This window comes from Echinops telfairi, unplaced genomic scaffold (assembly GCF_000313985.2).
Source record: "Echinops telfairi isolate 266 unplaced genomic scaffold, ASM31398v2 ScPeMD7_1;HRSCAF=3_0, whole genome shotgun sequence".
In the NCBI taxonomy this organism is placed as follows: domain Eukaryota; kingdom Metazoa; phylum Chordata; class Mammalia; order Afrosoricida; family Tenrecidae; genus Echinops; species Echinops telfairi.
Genome location: NW_022103896.1, coordinates 26,682,034 through 26,707,798, shown reverse-complemented (window position 1 = coordinate 26,707,798; position 25,765 = coordinate 26,682,034). Strand labels below are relative to the sequence as shown.

The following is a 25,765-nucleotide window of genomic DNA, read 5'->3' as shown; positions in this document are numbered from 1 at the left end:
TCACCAGTCTCCCACTACAGTGGCGATGGCATCGTCATTAACCCTATCTTTGCCAAACTCCAGTTTGGTCTTGGGTTCCTTACTTGCTCTTTGTTTCTGCTGACACAGTGGCTCCTGAGGTCTCTGTCAGCTCTCTCTCTTGTGCTTGGCTTGACCTCCAGCTTCAGACAAAGGGCCGGCTCTAACCTTCCTCTATGTGACAATCCTAAGTTCTTTTCATCTCACCTTTGTTCGCCCATTCTCTATAAATCTCATTTCCCTAAATAAAACCTATTAAGTAAAAATCTTGCTCCATCTCTGGTCTTGAAAAACCTTACACAGACCTTCTTGGGTGTCTTAGGGTCTTAGGGGTCCTTTATCCACATTTAGCTTAAATCATATGCCCCATGAACTGGCTAGTGATATGGGGTAGATACCGTGAAGCAGACCAGGCCTTCAATGCCATTAAAGTGCCAGTACAGCAAATAGAGGCTGTGGTAGTTACTTAATTTCATGCCAACTTGAAGATAATACAGAAGTGTAGGGGTGGTATCCAACCTGTCAATCAGGTCACGGCCTGATGATGCCTCCTTGTCGTTGTGGTCCCAGGAGGGCCTGGGAATTTACCCCAGTATCTCGGCCTTCAGCTTGCTGCTGCTGGGCCCTGGTGGCTGCCAGAGTATATGATGTTTCCACCTCCACTGGATCTACAGGACTCTTCACATACCAACCTGGGGCCTCCCTGCATCCTGCACTATCGCATGTGTGAGTCTGAAGAGAGGGCTTATACATTAACACTTTAGATGGACGAGGCTGTGATGTTTTCTTGATACATAATTCCTTCTTGATACAAAGCTCTTTCCTGCCCATATATGAGTGTCTCTGAATTTGTTTCTCTAGTCAGCCCAGTCTAACACATAAGCGTAAGGGTCTATCACTGCAGGAAAGAGTGCAAATTTGATGTCTCCAGTACCATGGAGGGGTATGGCTGAGGACTGTGGCAATGGGAAACAAAGACAGCATACCCCCCTGGATTTTTGGTCCCAACTGTAGTATGGTGCAGAGATCAGGCACATCTCTATGGAAATGCAATGCTGTACAATGTATAAGAGTGAGCAACTGGTGATGGAAGACATCACCAAAGGAGCTCCAGAGATGTTTGTAGATACCATCCCATAGAGGGCTGGGTTAAGGATGTCCCCATGCCACAGTCAGTGGTGGCACAGACCCTAATAAAGTGACATGTGTACCTACAGCAGAGATGCACTCTGTCTGCTAGTTCCCTACATGTCATGCTACATCAAATCCTTGATTAGTAACATGTATCACCAAGGAAGTAAACAATCCACAATTTGCAGAGCCAGCAAAATACATAAAAGCCTCACCTACAAGGGCACCAGACCCATACCTAAGGAGGCTTTGTACACAGATGGCTCGGCCCAGATGGTCCTGATGCATGACTCGAGCCCTGTAATCCTGTGCACGGGCAGTGGAGTGGTATATAAAGAACTCACAATATTGTTAGCACAATGGAAAAACAAACAAACAGAAAAAGAACTATTTCGTGGGCCAAAGGGCCCTTTGGGGAGTGGATTTATGAAAAGAAATCTGGGGCTGTGTACAAGGCAGGGACATTGTCTGGTTTCATGTACCAGCCCGCAATCCATTCAGTCCACCCGGAAATGCCCACGCAGATGACTGAGGTCAGCACCACACTATGTAGCTGACCTGACTAAGCAGAGGGTGGAATGGTTTCCTCAGAATACAGGGCATAAAAAACAGCACACCCTTTGGGCCAAGAGACTGCCAGAAACCCTATAATGTATTGAGCACCAACATCAAACATCCCCAGTGCCTGTCAGAGTTTAAATCAAACGCCACAGAAGACGGAGACGATCCAGTGTCTGGCAAAGATGGGAAGCATTTCCTGCCACAGTCCAGAAACTCAAACAATCTCCTGTTGTTATTGCTCAGGACCCAGTCTCTGGGAGGATAGTGGTCTCTCTTGGCAAGTAAGTCCTCTGTAATTCGATGCTTTTACCCACTGTGGAAAAGTGCTAGAGTTAGGCCTTCAAGTATCACAACATGTCCCACAAGCTTTCCAGCCACTAATCCCAGTTTTAAGAAATGTGGAACATTATAGTATTGGAATTGGACTACACTGGCCTCCCTTCTCCAGAGGACCTGCAGAGTATATTACAAGTCTAAGAGAAAGCCTCAGCCTTGGGAACCCTTGTATCACATCCCCACCACTGCATCTATTCTGCTTACTGGTCACACTCACTCATGTTCATGCCTGTGTGTCACTATCCTTCTGTGCTTACTGTTTCCATAATGTTTTTCCTTGACAGGTGGGTGATCATGATTGCTGATATAAGAAATGAACCAGACTGTTGAGAAATGGCAACATCTTAGCCTGTCAGCTTGCTTCTTCCTCATCCCTAAGCCCTCACCCCCAACCCCATGCAAATAAAGAGATGTCTTTCAGATTGGATTCTGCTCAGGTGTTTGGCCTGGGCATCTACAGACAGACAGTCTCTCCCACTTTGGGGCTTGTGCACAAGCAACAGGGGTCCCATCTTGAGGATGGCAGGACAGTGAGTTGGAAGGAGTCCATCTACATCCTTAAGAGACAACCACAGTCTTCAGCCACATACCTCTCTTGTTCAAGTTTTAGCTACAACCTCTTTTTCTGTCACTGGTGTCCAGACCTGATCCTAACAACTGATAACTCTTTGATTCCTAGTAGGCTTAATTAAGAATTTCTTCCATGTCCAATTTCACCCTTCCCTTCTTATGCCAAATGCCCAAAGACTTTATTTGGCTTTATAAAGTATACTGATTACCATCGTTTATGTGAATGGCTTACTATTTATGCCTAATTACCATGCAACACTGCTCTGATTATGCATATCATTTGAAAACAATTACAATTTTGAGGTTAAAGTGGTAGGGACATCTAAAGGTTAATAATAGAAAAGAACTGGGAATAAAAGCAAAACTACTTTGCCTTTTTGATGCTTTGTGTTAAATACTGTTGAAGTTCCCCAAGAAAGCTAACTGATTGTTAGGTTTACCAGCTGTCAGTTCTTTCAGAATATGTTCATCTGAGAAACCCCAAATGAGAGCTACTCTACTAGATGTTAAGGATACAAAGAGTCGAGGGATTTGGTTTTTGTTTTGTCTTCAAGGAGAAGACGAATGAGTAAATATAATTAAATATGGTTTCATGCCATGTATCTGGGCATCCTAGCTGGGGAGTGGTTACATGCTGGACTGCTAATCACAAGATCTGCAATTCAAAGACAGGAGTTGCTGAGGGAGGAAAAAAGAAGGAGGCCTTCTCCTGTAAAGAGGCACAGTCACAGAAACCCACCGGGGCAATTCTACCTTGTCTTACAGGGTCTCTGAGACAGAATTGACTCCAATGAGTTTGCTTTAGTTTAGTCAGGAATTTTAATATATCTCACATAAACTACACAGGTCATCAGTGCAGATCCTAGAAAAACTAGAGAGAGATCATGTGCTTACTAAAAGAGAGAGATTAGATGCCCTCCCCCCTCCCATGTCCCTCCACTCCTCCCCCAGGAATTAGAAGACTTTTAGAAAAGAGTCCTCAGAATTAGAAAAGTCTGTAGAATTAGAAAAGGGTCCTCTGAGCTGGAACATGAATTAAAAAAAGGAGTTATCTTTCTTTGTCCTTTTATTTCGGCCTTTAGAACAACCAACCTCTTTTGTCGTTCTTGATATTGTCCTGATTGTTGTTATAGTAAAGCTTACATTAAGGATCTTTGAGAGGGAAGTAGAGGAGGGAACCGATTGTGTGTGGTAATCTGCGCTTGTAGTCTTTACATTGGTTTTGGACGGACATAACGCTAATGTGGTCTCCATCACTTCCTCATTCTCCTTTTGTCTCACTGTGACTAACAATTTCTCATAGGATAATCTCTGGTGTGACTTGGTGAGATTTTTCTGAACCAACTCACTCCGTGGATGCTGAGGAACCTCAGCTGCAGATCACTGCCGGGTAATGCCCAGGAATGGCTCACCGCCTCCAGTCAAGGGTCTCCCCTGGAAGAGCTTTCGCCCCTGAAGGTAGAGTCGATTAGGAGGCTTTCACTGGGAGGCACAAGAAGGAAAACCTCTCCTTGAAATGTTTGGGAAAGATTTACATGACATCTCTGATCATAACACCATGCCCTGCTTCACCCCTTTAACTGCATCATTTGGTGCCAACATTACTTTCGGCAAGACACATCTGGAAGGTGCTGAATGCGTTAGATCCACTCAGCCACAATATTGTATGTTGGGTTGCCTCCACCTCCGTAAAAGGGAATTTATTTTGTCTTTGGAAGCTCTGTGTTTACCAACCAACTTGGCAGAGCTTTGCACTCCAGGAGATGTCATACCTACTAAATATGTAGCTAATGCCCCAACACTCCTGCCCACATGCAGAATGTCCAAAAGATTCCCATATTCGCTGTCAGTACAGTAGAACTCTGGCAGGAAGTTCAGGAACTCCTGCCAGGACCACTGGAGTGGTCTCTGCAGGAAATACATATGGAAATACATATGATCACCTTTAGTTCCGAACAAGCACAACTCAACGTGAAGATCGCTGCTTCATTAATTAAGATGCAGGCTCAGATCAAGTCTTCAGCGGCTGTGGTTCTTCCGAATTTGTGGGGCCTAGACATGTCCACAGTGGCCCAAGGCAGAATTTGTGCCATGTTCCATGTAAAATGCTGTGTCTGGGCAAATCAAATAGGCCACCTTCAAGAACATTGCCACCACTTCCCGAAACAAGCAAGAGAACCACAGTCTCAGATGGCACGTGAATGGAATTCCTGGTTGGGTGTCTGGGTTCCTGGCTACCACCTTCCCTGAGCCCTTTACCTCATTTACTCTCCTACTTCTTTTTGGATCTTTTGTTTTAATAAAATTCTTCATTTTGTTTTTTCCAGCTGTGAAGTTACAAATGATTGTTCAGCCAATTAATCCAACTACTCTCACCCGCTTGGACTGAGCTACTACCAGATTCCACGCAGCTACTTTCCCCACAAGCTCTTGCCCAGATAGGGAATAAAAGGGGTACTGTCCAACGTGGCTCAGCTCTATGTCCCTGTTCGACAAGAAGTAGCTACAGAAAGATGATTGTCACCCCTTAACTTCCAAAATAATTCGGATAGTATCACTTGTGGGGGAGAATGTTAGCGAGATGGAAAGGGGTAGAAGGAAAAGAGGCGGTGAGGGCATGCATCTTCATACAACAGAGAGTTAGGGATGGGCTTCCTCAAGAACAGCTCCACAACAAAGGAAGCGGGAGGGCAGATAGCATACACTTCCACATCCATGGATGAGAGTAGAGGTAGTGAAAAGGCCAGGTTAGGAATGGAAGGATGTTTATGGCCTGATGGATTTTAGACAACGTCACAGCATGAAGTCTGGGGTGTCGGGGTGCATATACCTGGAAAAGGGAGGCATACTACAGAGAACCAGCCAATAACAGAAGACCCACTGGAAGCCCAGCCAATCAGGGAAGGCCTTCCATTAGCAGAATAAAAGCCCTAGTGCTGATTCCACCATGCCCCTAGACAAACTAAGGGTCATTCAGAGTTCTATATCAAAATATCCCCTTCAATAAATTCACTCCTTCCTTTCCAATGCTTTCTGAGTCTGATCTGAATATTGTCCCTTGCCTGAAATCTTGTCAGTGGGGTAAGAACCAAGGAATATATCAGATGAAAAATTATCTGAAATAGATAATTAAATGTAGTCCTAAACAATCTGGGAGAAAGGACAATGAAAGATTCCTTAAAACAGGTGAAACATATGTTGAATCCTAAAGCATGGCCTGCAGTAAGCAGAAGCATGAATTGAGAGTCGTTCAAACCCATTGTGGAAATAAATTCACCACAGAGGAAACAGCAAATCCCCAAACCAGTGGAATCTTAGAAGAAGTCATGTTTTGGAACATAAGCCTAAGAAATAAGAAAGTTCATGCTGTCCATGCTTCGAGATATGATAAAACTGTATGAATCCACTTAAATATCTAAGTAAGGAAGGGGTCGTTTTCCAAATTGTACTTGTTTGGAGAGCCTATGGGTTGGAGCAGGCCACAAAACAAGATGCAGACTCATGAGTGAGAAGTTGCTTTGATTATCCGAAGGAGAACTAACAGACACTTGACTGAGATAGTTAGGCAACTTGAGGCATATTATTGGGCTTGAATTCATTTATTGAGCTTTGGATGTATATGTCTAAAGGAAAAAGAGAAGACATGGAATATAAAAAGTATATATTCAGGACCTTGAGAAGTATGGATTTTTAAGGGGATGGAACAGAAAGATGATTACTGAGGAAAAAAACTGAAAAGATGGCGAAAAAACTGAAACGATGAGAGACACTTTAGGAAAATAGAACACAAAGCCAGGAGGGGAGAGAGAATGTCTGTAGAAGGGGCATAAGTAGCTAATGTCCATCATTGTGTACCTATGTTTCCCCTTTGCTTTTATTACCTTATTATCACTTCAAAAACAACTTGAGTGTAAAACATTACTTGTCTACTATTTTTAAGAACTATCTTTTTGCAAAGATGTGAAGGTAAATGGGAAAAGAAATCTAGAGTATTATATTCAGATAAAATCCCTTTAAACATTTTGAAATATTCCTCTTCATTTGTTTCATTATGTACAGTTAATTGATTTGAGCCCTGGGAGCATCGTAAGTTACATGGTGGGCTACTCACCACAAGAGCAGCAGTTTGAAATCACCAGCCATTCTGCAGGAGTGACTTTCTACTCCTGAAAAGAGTGACAGTCTCAGAAACCCACAGGGACAGTTCCACGCTGTCCGTATTGAGTCTACAAGTCGGGATCAACAGGATGCCAGTAAGTCTGAGCTTAGACTTTACTCAGGGTGACTCCACAGAGAGGGTGAATTTACTAGGATATTCTAACTAAATAAACCATCTAGTCAACAGGAGAGGTCTCATTGGAAGAAAGTGTGACTAATGAGGAAGAGTAAGACATGTCTGATTCATTGAAACTGAGGGACGGATGAAAGTTGAACACCTTTGATTGTTCTCCTACTTCAAAACTTGGTGTGTTCAATAAAAAGTGGCTAAAAATACTCTTTGTTTTGGAGAAACTTCTGGTTTGTTTTCCTGATTTCCACCTTATTATTTTGAATAATAAGTCTGTGCTTTGCTCCTCGCCTCTTGGAATTTGGAATTTGTTCCCAGTCAAACTGGCTTTGATTTTAGTTTATCTTTAAGGCACTATCTTGAGCTTCTGGTCAGTTCCTCCTCCACTGTGGAGAAGACTGTCAACGCTCCACTCTAATACTCCCCAAAGTATCGTGCTCTTTCCCGTGCCCATGGCTATCTTTATCGTGCATTTTCCTTTAAATGCCTACAATACACAATTCGTTTTTTCTGGAAATTAGCCTTGGGCTGCAAAGAACCACTTTGCTCACACATGAAGCCCAAAGGACCTGATGCTCTTAATGTATGATGGGTAGGTACAAAAATATGTAAACCCAGCCACCTGATTTTGAATTGGAGCAAACTCTAGTGTGATTTATACTACATGGATCAGGATGTCTTCTTTCCAATTCTGTTTCCTTTACTCCCTGAACAATTTCTCTTGAGTACACTTTTTTGTACGTGCATCTTTGACTTTGTTCTTTATTTGGGGAAATTCAATCTGAGACAGCTAGAGCCGGCAGACAGGGAGCACCCTCTATGCCTGACTGAAGTGTCAAAGTCGGCATTCCCTCTCGCAGAGGCCTCAAATCTCCCACTCTCTGAAGGAAAATAAAATGGAAAGGGGATCAGAGAATAAAATGTAAAGGGGATCAATGGAGGCAGCAAAAGGCCAGCTGTATTGACGGAATGATGACAAGACAGAAAAACACAGTGACAGTCAGTCTTAGGTGTGTAAGACTAGGCTATATTATGAAACCTGGAGAATTCATGGGGGAAAGCTTTAAATGGAGAGTGTGTGGGTCCAAATATAAATATGGGCTTAGTTATTGTGATACTGAGGAGTGGGTGAGAGAGTTAGCCTGCTGTTAATCAAAATACCAGAAATATAATAGAATTTAAAATGTAGCTTAAGTCCCTTCCCTTGAAGTAAAAATCCCATTTAAGCTTAATTAGAGATGTTCTAACTGAGAAAGGAGGCAAGAAAAGCCATTCAGATAAATGTTGGAGTCTGAGACCTCAGGGGAGGATGGCCTGAGGGTGTGGTCTGATAACCCCTGCAGACATGTTGGTATCATTTACTTCCTGTGATGCCTGCATCTTCTGTCACATTGTATGGCAGTGGTTCTCCACCTTCCTAATGCCACACCCTTTGATACAGTTCCTCATGTCGTAGGGATCCCCAACCATCAAATTATTTTTGTTGCTATTTCATAACTAATTTTGCTAGTTATGAATTGTTATGTAAATAGCTGATAGACAGGATGTATTTTCATTGTTACAAATTGAACATAATTAAAGCATAGTGATTATTAACAAAAACAATATGTCATTATGAATCAATGAAATGTCTTGAAGCATGGTGTAGCATGGGTAACAGTCTTCACACAGGGTACTTGTGTGTGATGTGGGCTTATCTGCATGGGGGCAGATTGGAGACCTGTTTGGAGACAGAGGAGCCATGTCTGAGTTCCTAAGACCATCTGAAATTATGTGTTTTCCGATGGTCTTAGGCGACCCCTGTGAAAGGGTCTTTTGATCCCCAAAGGGGTCACGACCCACAGGCTGAGAATCGCTGAGGGTCCAGTGATCATGTCAAGGCCTAGTTTTTGTCGCCTAATGTAAGGTATATATTTTTCTTGATTTTCCCTGAATCTTGAAATTAGCTTGGAAATAGCAAAGCCGCTATTTCCTTCTGACAGGCCTCTAGATTAGGGATAAATGGGGTTGTCTTCCCTGAAGCCCGCTTTAAACAAAAATTAGCTGCCTATGCCACAATAATGGATTTGGAAAGGCACCCATTATACACCTGTGGGAAACTGAAAGATTTCCCCCAAGCTCTCTCCCCCCAATATATGCCAAACCTAGCTGCTTGCTACACATGGCAAATGACTACACTTGGAGGTCAACAAAAATAGGTCAGAGGTTATTCTCCCTAAGGGTTATCAGCCATCTAGAGCAATCAGACTGTAGTTTCTCCCACCCTAAGTAGGGCCCACTTCCGTCTGTTCGGATAATGGTAGACTGTTTCTTTGTAGAACCCAGGTAGGTCATGCCCACTCAAGGGTTTCCAAGGTTAGGCTGCCATCCTGAATCTTAGGGTCTGCCCTTCTCATCACATGTATACCCCTGGTCCCTCCTCCTCCTATCACGTGTACACCCCTAGCTCATCCCCTTCCTGTTACGCTTATGGCTATTGTATATTGCCCTCCTCCTGCTTGTCTTGCCTATTGTACAAACCCTTACTGTGACATATGTCTTTACCTGTAATTAGGAGTCATGCACGCACCCCAAAGATATATAAGCCTGGGTTAGCAATAAATCCAATAAATCGACTCTCCCCTGAACTCTCCTGTCCTATCCTGAAGTGAACCACCAAATGGGGCTGAAGTGAACATGCTACCATGAAATGTGTCTGACTCCATTATTTCAATCTCTCTCTTCTGTCTTATTTTCTATGATCTTACTATAACCTTTACTTATTATCAGACCTGGGATAATTTGTTAGGGGCTGGCTCCCCTGACAGAAACCTATGGGAAAATCCAGAACTGAGCATGTGCACAGTAGGACCAATTAGGTGCAGGTGAAACCAAACCTAGTCACTACCTAGACCCATGACATCACACAGGTGTGTCCAAACTCAGCCACAAAGGTCAGCCAATACCCTCAAACACACCTCCCTAGCCAGTGGGGATAAAAGGCTGCCATTGGCAGGCCGCCCCTCTCTTTCTGGGGTGCTTGGCAAGCCGAGGGTGGAGATGTCTCCCACATTCGGGTGTACACGCTGCTGAGGCCCTGAGCCCCAGCTGCCTCTCAGGCCTTGCTCCTGGCCCCTGAGATTTTATGGTTCTACAAGTGTGGTTTAGTGCTTCTGTTCCTCTATTCTTTCCACGGGGTTTTTTGTTATTGTTGAGACTGTAATGCCTGAAACTTCCCTTTTCCTCATCAAAGTCACTTGGATGACAAACGTGCTACTGTGAATTCTTCCAGCATGGCGAAGTAAGAACCGAGGTAGCCCAATCCAGAAATCGAACATGTTGATGCCGCATGATTCGGATCAAAACCACCTTTGAGGCTAGCAGGCTGGAGTTACAACCCTCCCATTTCTGACTCACTCTCTACGTGCACCTGTCGTTTGGGTTCGACCTGGCAGACGAACTGGACTTTCTAAGTGTTGGACAAAACGCCAACACTTGCAGCTTGAAGCCACCAGCCTTCCCAGGAGGGGATGGGGCCCCCTCTGTGCAGACTCATCTGCAGATCTGATGGGGTCCCCCTGCCCTTTGGAGTCCCCTGCCAGGGAGCGCAGGCTCTGCAGCAGGCCACTGGCAGCCACACGGATGGACATGTTGCTAAGCACATGGCTGCTGGCACCCTTCACCCCGAGTCCTGCCCCCATCCCAATCCCAGGTGTCTGTCTTCCGGTTTCCATGTTTTGCTGTGCGCCTACTTCCTACTTTCCTGTGGAATTTCTGCCTCGTGTTTCCCGGTCTGCGCTTCACTTCGATGCGCTGGAATACTCTGGCCTGTCCAGGCGCTGTACTCGTTCCCGAAGCCCTGCTGCTTTCCAGGGGGGTTTGCTGGCACAGGTTGCTCCTGTGGATGCTGCCTTGTAACCGCCAACTGCTGCTCGCCTGCGCTGTTTCTATCAGCTGGCCCCTCTTTTAAGGTGACCAGATTTTAACATTGGTAAAGAGGGACAAAAGCGAGACACCATTGATAAAACTCATATCCTGGCGAAATAGCCACATGGCAGCTGAAAAACCATATACCCTGACTTGTCGTGCATTCTTTGGGGACTTTTTAAAACGCTGCGGGACATGGGAAAAATTGTTAAAAATCGGGCCTGCCCCGCCAAAAGTGGGACGTCCGGTCACCTTACTCTTGTGCCCCACGCCTTCTCTCCTCAGTCTCTCACCGCTGCCATTATTTTGCAGAGTACCTGGACACAGGATCCTCGGCCACCTGCCTAAGGTGGCATCTCAAGATGGCAGCTCGTGCTCCACCCCCTGGTCAGACCATGTGTTCCTGCAGACTTATTGGCTAGCTAGTCCCTTCCGATCCCACCCGGTTTGCCTTCCTTTCCCCTTCTGGGTTTCCAGGCTAGACTCCTAGTTCCCATGCTTTTGGTTCCCTTCCGGTCCCTTCTGGTTTGCCTTCCCCTGTCCATTCTGGTTTGTCTTCAGGTCCCTTTCTGGTTTGCATCCCCCACCCCCATTCTGGTTTGTTCCTCTGGTCCTTCCACTTCCTCCACGCAGCCTCCCTCCAGGTTACAGATAAGCCAGATCAAAGGGAATGTCTTGTTTTCTTGACTTCAGCTCTGTTTCGCTTTGGGTGTTGGGTCTTTGTTTTCCTGTCAGTTTGTTTTTTCCATTTGCCAAGTGTTGGCAAAAGGCATTTAGGAAGTAAGGTCACTAAACAATTTGATAATCCTGCTTTGTCCACGATTGCTCCAGAGGCTTTTAAACACAGCTGTGACTCCTGCCTCCACAATGGATGGCCCACACCCTGGGCCATTTACATCCCTGGTACAATTCCACTGGGTCAGTATATACCCAGCCAAGGATTCAAATTTCCCTAGAGTTGGCTGCCTTCAGATTGAGCCACTAGACAGGCCCCCTATCCCTTTCAAAGGTTCTAGGGAGACCACCCATTAGCTGGTAGTCCCCCCCTTCGGAGTTCCTGGTGGGTCACCCAGGTGGGTGATCCCTTCTGAAGGTCCTGATATGCCGCCCCAGCAGGGGTTACCAAATGCCTGGCTTGCTGTCTAGAGAACAGTCAGGGCCTCGTCAGCCAGCTTAGGCTGGATTCGGACACTGCCAAGGACAAGGGCATCTGCTTGAGGCTCTCAGGTTCCAGGGGACTGGAACCTCTTTAAGGACCCCGGGGTGCTAGGCACTATAACTACTTGCTGTGTGTTTTCTAGATGGGAACTCAGGAGTCTGTCCCTCGGCCAATGCCTCTGTACTGTCTCCTGTTTATTGGTCGAGATGCTAAAGAAGCAGAAACTAGTGTCTTTCTGCAAAAACGTCATGCCCCAGTACATTGAAGGTGATGAGGAATCCTGCCTGAACAATGTCACTCTTTCCTTCCTACTCTGATTCAGCTAGAGCTTTGCTGCAAGGGGATGGGGAAGTTGATGGAAATCCCTTATGTTCAGTCAGTTTGCTATTGAGGAACAATAAAGACCTTTCTTCTAACTGTACAGAGGACCCATAAGGGGCCCTGAGGCCAAGAGCCTCTCAGCCCCTCACCCAGCTACACTGCCTTTGGTCCTTGAACTTATAGAAGCTGGAGAGGAAGGTGGCCCCATCAACATTCTACCCTGGTAGAGGCATCTCGGGAATTTGGTCCTCAAGTGATTCATCAGCCTTTTACCCTCATTCAACTCAAGCAGATCAAGAGCGAACTGGGCAGTTACTCAGGCAATCCAGAACAATACATAGTGACCTTTCAGCACTTCACCCTGGCCTATGACTTGGTTTGGAAGGATTTAATGATAATTCTAGGACAGACTATGACAGACTTTGAGAAATAGCAAGTACTAAAAGAAGCTAAGAAATTTTCAGAAAGTTTACATGTTGAATGATAGGTATCCAACAGGAAAGACAGCTGTATCTCCAACTGACCCAACCTGGGAATGTCATGACTGATAGGTGGGCATGGAAACATTTTCTAGCGTGTACCAAAAATGTACATGATTGTCAGGTAACCAGTACATATATATTTTTTCTGCTTGGGGATGTCTAATCTCTTCTAACCTCCTTTCTCAGACTCCAAAAAGTAGCTCGACACTTAGGAATCACATCATATCATGTGCCTGGAGACCGCAAACCTCAGGGCAAGTAGAGAATTCATCAACCCTTAAAACTAACCTTTAGGAAATTGACACAAGAAACTCAGATGAACTGGAAAGGTGCACTGCCAATAGCTCTCCTGCATCTTAGAATTGAGCCATGGCATCCTATGTGTTTAAGCCCCTTTGAAGATTTATATGGGCAACCTTTCCTTGTAACAATACGGCAATAGCTCCTAAGAATAGCCCAATTCTGGGAGGTAGTCCATTGATATGGCTCATCTAGGCCCAAGGCGAAGAAAAACTACCACCTTTGTGCCACCCTGGGCACCTAGTTCTTATACAAACCTGGAAGGATGGGTACCCCAATTCCCAGTCAGTTTGGAAAGGTCCCTGCCCAGTAATTCTCTCTACTCCCACTGCCTTTAAAGTTCCAGGACAAAGTTCATGGATCCATCATTCACGGGGAAAATTGTGGAAGCTGTTTGAACCGTACCCCTCAGTCACAGATCAAACAGAGCCGGATGAGTACACATGTGAACCAATAGACGGCCTTGAGATGGTGTTTCCCTGATACCCCGAGACAGATCAGTGCTCTGCAGAAAACCTTACCTGAGATCTGCAACAGTCTTTAAGCTCACAAATGCTATGACACAGTTCCTGTGTTTAAACTATGTTTGTAGGCTGTGCCTGTCAATCTGTGTTAACAATACCTCCTGAGATTTCCTTTGGAATCTTCTGGGGTAAAACCAACCCACACTTCCATGGGCGTCGCCACTCCATAGCTTCTGTCTGAGCCTTACCTAAACTGATCACCTGTTTTGTTCTTTCAGAAGTCATCAGACTACTAATGACCCTGAGCCAAGATTGTCGATCCCCAAGACCACTGAGGCCTGGACCGCTCCAACCCCATCCATTGTGGGCCCCTAATTGGATAATAACCCCTCCAATAGAGCAGGAAGGGTGCAGACCTAAAGTCCTACTCCATGCCCATTGACAACAGTAAGTAGCCAGACACTGTCGTTGTCCAGTATCCCCAAAGATTTGTGTCTCCTCTATCAGTGGGGAATGACATGTAGCTAGATTAGGGACAAAGGGGGTTGTCTTCCCTGACACCTGACATACACAAAAATGTGCTGTCCCTGCCACAATAATGGGGTTAGAAAGGATTCAGACACCCCTTAGAAACCTGTGGGGAAAATCCAGAACTGAGCATGTGCACACCAAACCTAGGCACCACCTAGGCCCATGACATCATACAGGTATGCCTAAACTCAGGCAAGAAGATCAACTAATCCCTTCAAGCACACCTCCCCAGCCAATGGAGCAGGCAGGCCACTCCTCTCTTTCAGGTATGCTTGGCAGGCAAAGGGTTGGAATCTCTCTTGTGTACAGGTACACATGTGCCACTTAGACCCTAGGATCTGAACTCCCTCTCTGGCTTCTCTCTTAGCCCCTGTGATTACAAACATGCTTCTGCTGTGTGAATTCTTCCAGCATGGAAAGAAAGAACTGAACTATCCCAATCCAGAAGCCTCACACTTCTACCTCACATTTCAGAATAATCTAGTTTCTTGACTCAGTTTGGTCTCTGGTTTTGGCTGGAACGGTGACAGGCAATCCCTACCCTTGTTCTCAGCAGTCCATGTCAGGGACCTGATGGCAACCTTCTGGTAAACTGGGACACACAATTAGGGAACTTCCTTGCCAGGGCCTCTGTGGATTACCTGGATTTGGGGGACCATGAGTAAAGTTACCAGGAGACCTCGTGCAATCTCTGATGATCCTCTCCTTTGAAATCTCCCAGGCTGCTGTTTGCCATCTCCCACCACTTTCGCTTCCAGATTTAAAAATGCAAAGTCTGGTCTCATATGATGAGTGCACTCCGTATGGTTAAGTCCCTGAGATGGTGCAATTTAGAAGGTTGAGCATTGTCTGTATGTGCAGCCGTGTCTGAGAGATCTCTAGTCTGTAATCCATAAATTTGGTTTTTGTGATAGACTTCAAAATGTAGCTGCTACTGGTATTGTCTAGGTAAAAAGACTCATGATGCTTACTGTTCTTAATTTGATATGGTCTTTTCAAATATCTGGACTAATATCCTTAATATTTTTGCTATGTCTCTGGCTTCTTAAGAGATGGAATAACTCTCGTGTGAGTCAAGTGCCTCTAGATGCTCTTTTAAACTTTGGGTCTTTAAAAAACGGACCCTTCCCCCAAATCAATCATTGGTGCCTGAAAGCTATTTACATTTAAATGATGGCTCTGAAAGCCCAGTGGGATCATTTTATTCTGAGTATTGTGGCCTACTGAAGAACTCAGTCTGTTTAAAAATTAGACTCCAAGAAAAAAGGGGATGGGGTGAAGAAAACCAGGCTAGTGATTTAGGTTTAGAGCAGATCATGAAATCATTTAATCTGGTCTCCCAAGCAGTGCTATAATGTGACTGCCTTGTATAATGCTACAGATCGTGTATTGATTGATTGGCCCGGGGCTACATGGCTTTATTAGAGCAAAACAGGGTGACAAAGGCTGTAGGAGCTGGCATTAGGTCCCTTCTCCTTGCCAAAAGTGGGCACAACACTGATAAGACGTTGGTTGTACTGCATGCACTGCTCAGCCAGGCCAGTCTTCTGTTTAGCCACCTTGGGAATCTGGTCTCTCACTTTCCCAGCACCAGCCAGGGCAGCATGGACTTTTCCTCCAAGCATGCGGCCAGTTACTTCTGGAGTGCCCAGGTTCTCCAGCCTGGACTGGTTCAGGGGAGCCCCATCCACCCAAGGCGAGCCTCCCAGAAGCACAGCCTGGTCTTCGGGGCAATGCCCTTCAGTGAAGCTACATGGGCCTTGATCTGAGTGACCATCTCCTGGCCGGTCACCTTGAGAATGTGTAACTCTTGGGCTCATAATGGCCCAAACAAAGACCTGTGTTATAGCAACCTCAGGAATAAAGCTTTTAAATGAAGGGAAAAGTTGCTCTGGGTGAGTGCAGGTGGCCGAGGATCGCGCCAGGGCCTGGGTCCTGTATTTTTGACAAAACATCCTTTCTACCATTTGGTGATCCAGGCCTTGTGCTATAGACAGCCTGGATTTAACATGCTGCATTTTCGAGGTCTACAGCCTTCCTCACAGGTCCTGTAAAAAGACCTGGCTTGTAAACCTCACTGCACTGGACTGTACTTAAAAACATCTGACGCAGAGTAAAGGAACTGAAATACTATTTTGTACTTAAAATTGAAACTGAAACACTCTAATGTGAGAAGAAGCAGAGGACGATTATCCCAAACTCATGGACTTTGAAGTCATTAGACTTTAGTTTAAATCTCTATTGATTTCAGGTTTCCCAAATGGACAATTTGAGATTACTGTTATATGTACTGTGTTCATGTGTTCTTTGACTTTTGTGACAGGCCTTAGTTCTACAGAGAAACAGTTTTTCCTTAGTGAGTTTGTATCTAACTCTTATTGTTTTTTAAAATACTGTGTTGTAACTTAAGTTATTTAATCTGTGTAAGTAAATGTTCTATGTATTTTAGTGTAAAAGGCTTACATATATGTATATATACATATTTATATTAGTATTTTAAATTCTATACCATTGGCTAGATTAATGATATTATTATTAATGACACTAAATGTCCCACGGACATTTATGTTACTTATGTTATTTCTCAACCTGATAATGTATATCAAAGCAGGCCAAACCAGATCAAACATGTCAAGCCAAACTCCCTTCCATTGAGTTAATGTCAAGTCATAGCACAGGATAGAACTTCTCTGTGAGTCTCTGAGTATATAACTCTTTATAGGAGTAGAAAACCCCACCTTTCTCAAGCAGAGTAACTAGTAGTTTTGAACTGTTGACCTTGCAGGTTCAGCTGAATGCATAACCACTACACTGCCAGGGTCGCTACGAGTTAGCATCAACTCAATGGCAGTGAGTTTGTAATTTTGGAGGTAGAAAAGCTTACCAGCCAGCAAGACAGCCTCGGTATTTTCGGCCCCTGTATCCCTTCCCCCTACACCTTCTCCTTCCCCACCTCATGGATACAAAGTGATTTTAAGGGTTCTGGTGCACATCGTGGGATTCTCAGGAACTTCCATTGGGTTGTGAAGGGATTCTGGGAAATGGAATCCCAAAAGGTTGTCGTGGACTGTGTACATATTCTGTCCAAATTTCCACCTTCATCCTTTGCCCTCACTAAAGATAGTCAAGTTCAGAGATAAAATTATAACATTGAAATTAAAAAAAAAAATAGTTGGCCCTTTTAGCTAGTATCCTTAACATAATATTAAAGCCATAATCAATAGTATTTGTTATGACAAATTTTATTTTTTCTGATGGTTATGATGTCTCTTAAATTAATATTATTTAAATTGAACTGACTTCATGTGCCTGGCATTATTCTTCATGAATTATGTTCTTCTTGGCTTAGTATATTTAATATTTTATAACTATTGTCCCAAAAGAACTTATTTTCTTAGCTGTAAATTTGCTGACATTCTGGGTACATTAGCATCATCCTTATAAGAATAATTCAATGTGATTAAATTATACTACATTTTCAATGAGAACACCAACTGCTTAGAAAAACCATAAACAATTTTGTCTCAGGGAATTTTCAGATTAGTTCTTAACATTTTATTGAACAATTGCTTAAATTTTAAAAGATGCCTTGATTTTACTAGTAAGTTATATGCCATATATTGACATTAGACTATTATAGAAACGGGGAACTGGAATCCATGTTTGCCAGATTAGCAGACATATACAAATAAGTATGTGAAAACTAAACATATTATTTCACAGGATGTAATAAACTATATTGGAGCATTTCTCTGAGAGAAAGCAACATGGAAAGCTAACATTGAAATAGACTCCCTTTACAGTAAACCAGGAGATGACAAAAAATGATGACTACACCATTAACTCCTGGCCTCAGGGTCTTTGGTGACAACTAACAGAAAACTCTTGCTGACTTAAGTAAAACCACACATGTATTTTTAAACAGATGCATATTTCATAGAAACACACAAAAGATGAAGTGGTCAGTTGAATTAGAGATAGGACAGGGCACCAGGGATACTCTGGCAGGCAGCTAGCAAGGATGGAATAGGTGATCTCTGCAGAATTTAGAATGCCTACCTCTGAATCCTAGCTCAGAAAGTTACATGGAAGTTTGGGCAAATCATTTTATTTTTCACTCACAGGGGTTTCTATAGGGTAAGTGAAATCATTTATAAAAATGTACTAGCAAAATTACTTAAGTCATATACTCTGTTTTTTTGACAAACAAACCCAAGAATCAGTCAGTGTGTAACCTTCTTCATAAGATTCAGAAACAAGACTAAACTAAATTAGGAATTTTTAAAAATGTGTATTTAATTGGTAAATGTTTAACAAAAGAGTCAAAAAAGAACTATGTTTACTTCAAATATTACTGATATAGACTATGGTAAGCAAACTGTTGATAATAATTATACAATATTGTTTATAATAAATTACACATAATCTATTTTTAATCTATTTTAAATAAAATAGATTGGATTTTACCAAACTTATATATGTAATCAACTAACAAACTCAATAACTAAATGAGTGTAATTATGGCCTGACTGTGTTTGATATTTTAATATATATTATTAGGTAAAGCACAATAGAAACAATAAAGACATATGCAACAATACTACTTTTCACTGAGGTCTATGACTTCATTGTTAATTTGTGTAACAGTTTTCAAACACTGGAAGGATAATTCTTCAATATTTTTAAATGACACAAAATTTCTGTAGACATGTACACTTAAATGTAACTTCATTATCAACATTTTCTTATCACTTTTTGTGTATAAACAATAGTCAAAATAAATTAATGAGCCTTATGTCCCAATTTCTATTGCATAAATACTTCCACCATAGTCCATTTCAAGATTCACATGTGACATATGTAGAAATACGTAATAGACAAGGGATATTCTATTATTTTGACTTTGGACACATGGTTTAAATAAATGTAATTTAAGAGCATAGCCAACAGAAAAAAACAAATTTGCTGCCATCAAGTTGATTGCAACTCACAGTGACCCTGTACGGCTAAGTAAAACTGTCCCTGTGAAATTCCAAGACTGAAACTCTTTAAGCCACCACTTGTCTGTGAGTTTGTTGTGCTCTACTGGCTTGTGTGTTACTCTGATGCTGGCAGCTATGTCCCTGGTATTTCAAATGCCAGCATGGTCACTCAAAGTGAATAGGTTTCAGTGGAGCTACCAGACTACAAACAGACAACAGAGAAGGAGTCAGCTCTCCACTTAGAAGGAAGCAGCCCTGGAAAAATCTTATGCACAGCTTAGGTTATTGTCACCTACTGAAAGTCTAAACAAAGGAAACAGACCATTGTCTTTGATACTGCCCGATGATGGGCCCTTCAGGTCAGAGTAGCTGAGAGTAGCTGATTTCTGGAGTGCAATCCACCATGTTGATGTGAATCCAGTAAAGCCCATGGGAGTGGAGCCATTGGGATCTTCACTTACTGAATGGATACTGATCGTGGTAAAGAGAAATGGGCAAAAATCTTCTAATGATCAGAACTTGGAATGTGTGGAGTATTTAAGAAAATTGGAAGTGGTCAAAAAATGAAATGGAACACATGGAGAGCAATACCTCAGGCATTAGTGGGCTGAAATGGACTGGCATTAGCCATTTTGAATCATATAATCATATGATTTACTATGTTGGGAATAAAACAGTCAAGAAGAATGGCTGGCATTAATTATCAGAAAGGATGTTGCTAAATTCATCATGAAGTACTATGCTATTTGATAGGATTACATCTATTCACCTTCAAAGAAATTCGACCAATGCAACTCTTATTCAAATTTATGCACCAACCACCAATGTTAGTGATGAAGAAATTGAATAATTCTACCAATGACATCGGTCAGAAATTTATAAAACATGTAATCAAGATGCACTGATAGTTATTGATGATTGGAATGCAATATTTGGGGGAAAAAAGAGGAAGGAATAGTAGTTGGAATATAAGGACTTGGTGATGGAAATGAAGCTGGAGATCACATGATAGAATTTTGCAAAATCAACAAACTGTTCAAAGCAAGCACCTTGTTGTTCTTTTCCTTAGATGAAATATGCAGAAATCTAATAATACATCTGTGGTAAGACATGATGGAAATGCTCAATATCAGCATCTAAACTCAGACCAGGACCAAGGGTGGAACAGACCATCAATTGATCACATGTAAGTTCAGGATAAAGTTGAAGACAATTAAAACAAGTCCACAAGAGCTACAATACCACCTTGAGTCTATCCCATCCAAACTTCAAGAACCTCTCATGAGCAGATTCTACACATTTAAAATGAATTGCGGAAGACCTGTTGAGCTCTGGGAGGACATCAAGACCATACTTAAGGAAGAAAACAGACGGTCGTTAAAAAACAGGAAAGAAAGTAAAGATCAAAGTGGATGTCAGAGGAGACATTGAACTTGTTCTTAAAAATAGAGTAGCTAAAGCAAACTGAAGAAAGTTCAATAGGGAATTTCAATGGGCTGTTTGAGAAAACAAAACCAAATACTAGAATGAAATGTGCCAGGGCCTAGAGCTAGAAAGCCAAAGGGAAGAGCACATTCAGCGGATCTGACAAGGAAAGAACTCAAGGAGGAAGAAAGTCCTGAACTGCAAATGGGAAAGATGATGCGGCCAAATGTCAGATGATCCAGGAAGCATCACAAGACAATGAAAAAAACTAGCTGATATTCCACCATTTCAGGAGGTAGCATGTGAGCAAGGAGCAATGATGCTGAAGGAAGAACTTCAAACTACACAGAAGGCATTAGCCAAAAACAAGGCTTCAGGAATTGACAGAATACTTATGGAAATGCTTAAGCAAACTGAAGAAATACTGGAAGCACTCGCTCCTCTACGGCAGGATATTTGGAAGAGAGCTCCTTGGATAACTGATGATATCCATATTTGAGTCCATTTCAAAGAAAAGTGACCCAACAGAAAGGTCAGACTATGTAATGAAATCACTGATATCTCAAACAATTAAAAGTTTTCTTAAGATCATCCAACAACGGTTGTAGCAGTACACTTACAGGGAACTCCAGAAGTGCAGGTCGGATTCAGAAGAGGCTGTGAAAAAGGGTTATCATTGCTTCTATCAGAGCAGAGAATGCCAGGAAGGGGTCGCCTTGTGTTTCATTGACTATGCAAAGGCCTTCGAATGTATGGACCAGAATAACCTTAAGAAGAAGGAGAAATCCACTGTACTTCATTGTGCTCATCCAGAACTCGTCCATGGATCAAGAGGCAGCCGTGTAAATGGAACAAGGGAATACTTCATAGTTTTGAATCAGAAAAGGTGTGCATCAGGTTTGTATACCCTCAGCATATTGTTCAATCTGCATGCTAAGAAAATCATCAGAGAAGTTGGATTACATGAAGAAGAATGTAGCATCAGGATTGGAGGAAGTTTTTTTAACAACCTGGGGTATGCAGATAACTCAACCTTAGTTGTTGAATGTGAGGAGGAATTAAAGCATTTGCTGAGAAAATCAAGAATTGTAGCTTTCAGTATGGATTAGGATTCAATGTAAAGAAGACCAAAATCCTCAAAACTGGTCCAATAGGTAGCATCATGGTAAATGGAGAGAAGGTTGAATTTGTCAAGGATTTTGTCTTGCTTAGATCCATAATCAATGGTCAAGGAAAAAGTAGTTGAGAAATCAAAAGACATATTGCATTAGGTCAGTGGTTCTCAACCTTCCTAATGCCATGACCCATTAACATGTTGTGGTGACCCCCCAACCATAAAAATTTTTTGTTGCTACTTCATACCTGTAATTTGCCATTGTTATGAAATAGGCGATCCCTGTGATCCCTGTGAATTTGGGCAACCCAAAGGGGTCATGACCTACAGGTTGAGAACCGCTGCATTATGTAAACCTTCTGCACAGGTCCTCTTTAGAGTATTCAAGAGCAAGGATGTTACATTGAGGATTCAGGTGCACTGATTCCAGCCATGGTATTTTCCATTGCACCATATGTGTATAAAAGTTGGACATAGGGTAAGAAGCATCTAGAAAATTCTATGCATTTGGATTGTGGTACTGGAAAAGAGTATTGGAATACCAGAGACTTCTAAAAGGAGAAACTAATCTGTGTTTGAAGAGGTACAGCCAGAGTGCTCCTTAGAGGCAAGGATGGCAAGACTTCTTCTTACATACTTTTGACATGTTTTCAGGAGAGACCAGTCCCTGGATAAGCACATCATGTGTGCTAAAATGAAGAGTAATGAAAGAGAGGGAGGCCTTCAGTGAGATGGAATGACATAGTGGCTTCTTCAATGGGCTCAGGAATATGAACAATTGTAAGGATTGTGAACAATTGTGAGGCTTGCAATGCTTCTTTGTCTTGTGCAAAGGGTGCCTCTGTGATGGAGCGCACTCAATAGCACCTAACACAAACAACAACACTTTTTAAAAAAAATAATTTTATTAGGGGCTCATACAACTCTTATCACAATCCATACATACATAAATTTAAAAAAATCATTTTATTAGGGGCTCATACAACTCTTATCACCATCCATACACACATCAATTGTGTAAAGCGTTTGTACATTCTTTGTCCTCATCATTCTCAAAACATATTCTCTCCACTTAAACCCCCGGCATTAGGTCCTCATTTTTCCCCTCCCTCCCCACTCCCCCCTCCCTCATGTGCCCTTGATAGTTTATAAATTGTTATTTTGTCATATCTTGCCCTGTCTGACGTATCCCTTCACCCACTTTTCTGTTGTCCGTCCCCCAGGGAGGAGGTCACATGTAGATCCTTGTAATCGGTTCCCCCCTTCCAACGCACCCTCCTTCTGCCCTCCCAGTATCGCCACTCACTCTCTTTAAGGTGCAGGAAACCTGGTCTTTCTTCCATGAAGCATCTAGAGGTTTCAAACTGTGACCTTAAAGTGACCAGTCAAATGCATAGCCTCTGTACCTTCAGTAAAGTATTAAAAAAAAAACCCAAATCAAGTCAATAGTTATAACCGTTGTTTTTAAATATTCAATTGTATGTTTATATGATTAAAATTGAACTATCGGCTATGTTGAACAACTGTGCTTGTTGTGAGGTGTTGCCAACTCTCTTTTGAATCACAGAACCCCTACGCGGCAGAACGAAACACTGCCTGGTCCTGTGCCACCCTCAAAACTGTTATTATGTGTGTTTCCATGGTTGCAGCCACTGTGTCGATTGAGCTCATCAACGCTCTTCCACTTTTTCACAGCCCCTCCACATTACTGAGCATAATTTCTTTTCCAGGGATTGGTCTCACCGGATAACATGTCCAAAGTACGCGAGACCCAGCCTGGTCATCCCCACTTCAAATGAGCATCCTCGCTGTACTCTTTCCAAGAGACGTGTTTGTTCTTCTGGCAGGCTGTCGTCATACTTTCAATATTCTTCGTTCGCATCATTAATCCAAGCCATCACTTTTCATCTGTCTTCCTTATTTATTTATTGCCATCTGTTTCCCAACTGTACACTAAGCCCCCCCTTGTCTCTCCAACCCTTGCTGAGGGCCCAGGAAACACAGCCTTAGTCCAACCATCTCTTCTTTTTGGGGACCAAGGTACACCCTGGGAAGACAATGTGCAGAGGGTCCTCAGGGCAGGAACACCATACCATGTGGAGGAGGGTAGGAGATGGGGCCCCTCTTGGCACCCACCAGGGAGGGTTGCCCTGGGAGAGCCGGGCAGGGGGGAGGGCACCCTAGGCTGGGATGGCTCCAGTGGCAAAGAGCACACTGAGGAGGATGAGGATGAAGACTCCCCCACGCAGATGATGACAATCAGCTTCACCTTCTTCCATCAGAACGTGTGAGCCACTTCCTGCAATGTTGTCTTGAAGTGCTCGGATGTGGCTTCCAGGTCCTCTGTCTTGGTGTGAAGATGGTCCAAGTCTTCTCCTCAGGCCAGGATCTGCTCCACATTCTGGGTCATAATCTCCTTGACTCCTTCCACCTCAATCTGCAAGTTCAGCAACAGGTCGTTTTCTCCAGCTCCACTGGCCTCCATCTCTCCAAGGGGCCAGGGCCCGTCGGCAGCTGAACGCTCGTCCAGTCAGTTTCCTCCTGGGCGTCTGCCTTATTTAATATCCAGCTTTCAGACACATGTGAAGCAAATGAAAATAGCATGGCTTGGGTCAAATGCACCTTAGTCTTTAAAGTAATATTCTTGCTCTTCAACACTTTAAAGAGGTCTGTGCAGCAAATTTACGCAATGTGATACATTGTTTGATTCCTTGACTACTACATCCACCAGTATTGATTGTTGAGCCAAGCAAGACAAAAATCTAAACAACTTCACTCTTTTCTGTTTTCATGATCTTATCTATCAGTCTAGTTGTGAGGATTTGAGTTGTCTTTACATTGAATTGAAATCTATGCATAAGGCTGTGTGCAGGCCTTGGTCTTCATTAGCCCTATTCAACCCCTCCTCCCTTTAGCAAAGCAAAGTTGTATCATCTGCATAGCACAGGTTCTAATAAGCCTTCCTCCCAATTCTGATACCTCATTCTTCTTTATATAGTTCAGTTTCTCAGAGTACTTGTTCAGCATACAAATTAAAAACACATCTTGAAAGGATACAACCTCGATACACATCTTTCCTGATTTCCCCCCCTTTTTTCATGTCTTCTTTTATTTATTTTTTAAATCATTTTATCGGGAGCTGGTACACTCTTATCACAATCCATACATGCATCCATTGTGTCAAGCACATTTGTACATTTTTTGCCATCGTCATTCTCAGAATATTTGTTTTCTACTTGAGCCCTTGGTATCAACTCATTTCCCCCCCTTCCTCCCTGATCCCCACTCACTCATGAACCCTTGATAATGAATAAATTATTATTATTTTATCATATATTACACTGTCCGATGTCTCCCTTCACCCACTTTTCTGTTGTCCATCCCCCAGGGAGGAGATAATATGTATATACTTGTAATCGGTTCCCCCTTTCCACCCCACCTTCCCTCCACCCTCCTGGTATGGCCACTCTCAGCACTGGTCCTGAAGGGATCATCTGCCCTGGATTCCTGTGTTTCCAGTTCCTATCTGTACCAGTGTACAACCTCTAGTCTAGCCAGATTTGTAAGGTAGAATTGGCATCATGATAGTGGGGTGGGGGTGGGGGTGGGGAGGGAGGAAGCATTTAAGAACTAGAGGAAAGTTTTTTTGTTTCATTGTTACACTGAACCCTGACTGGCTTGTCTCCTCCCCACAACCCTTCATCTTTCCTGATTTTATTCCGTACAGCAGTTCATTACTGTATTCAACTGACTATTACATAATCCATGCAGTTTCTCCTAGAGCACAATGAAGGACTCTGGACTTTTCATTCTTTTCAGTGCTATCCATCGTTTATTATCATCTAACCAGTTTTTTCACAGTCATAAAACCCAAGTAAATATCTTTCTGCTCTTCTCTGTTTCACTTTTCTGGTATTCTCTGTTGAGCCAGATCTATGTGACATCAGCAATGATACCATGATTCCACTACTTTGGAATGTATCTTGATTTTTGGCAGCTCCCTATAGATATACTGCTATAATGATTTTCAGTAAAACTTCACTTGAATGTGATATCAATGATATTGTTGCATGGTTTTTGCATACTGCTGAGTCACTGTCTTTGGAATGGGTACAAATATTGGTCTCTTCCAGACAGTTGCACACGTACATACATGTTCCAGATTCTTGGAATAGGA

General features: G+C 42.9%; 1 protein-coding gene and 1 pseudogene across 2 annotated transcripts in view; both read right to left on the bottom strand.

The window, feature by feature from the left end:
• CSMD3 (CUB and Sushi multiple domains 3) overlaps window positions 1-25,765 on the bottom strand; it is a 1,328,144-nt gene that overhangs the window by 665,878 nt on the left and 636,501 nt on the right. The gene's annotated exons all lie outside the window — the stretch shown is intronic.
• On the bottom strand, window positions 23,769-24,073 carry LOC105979233 (annotated as a pseudogene).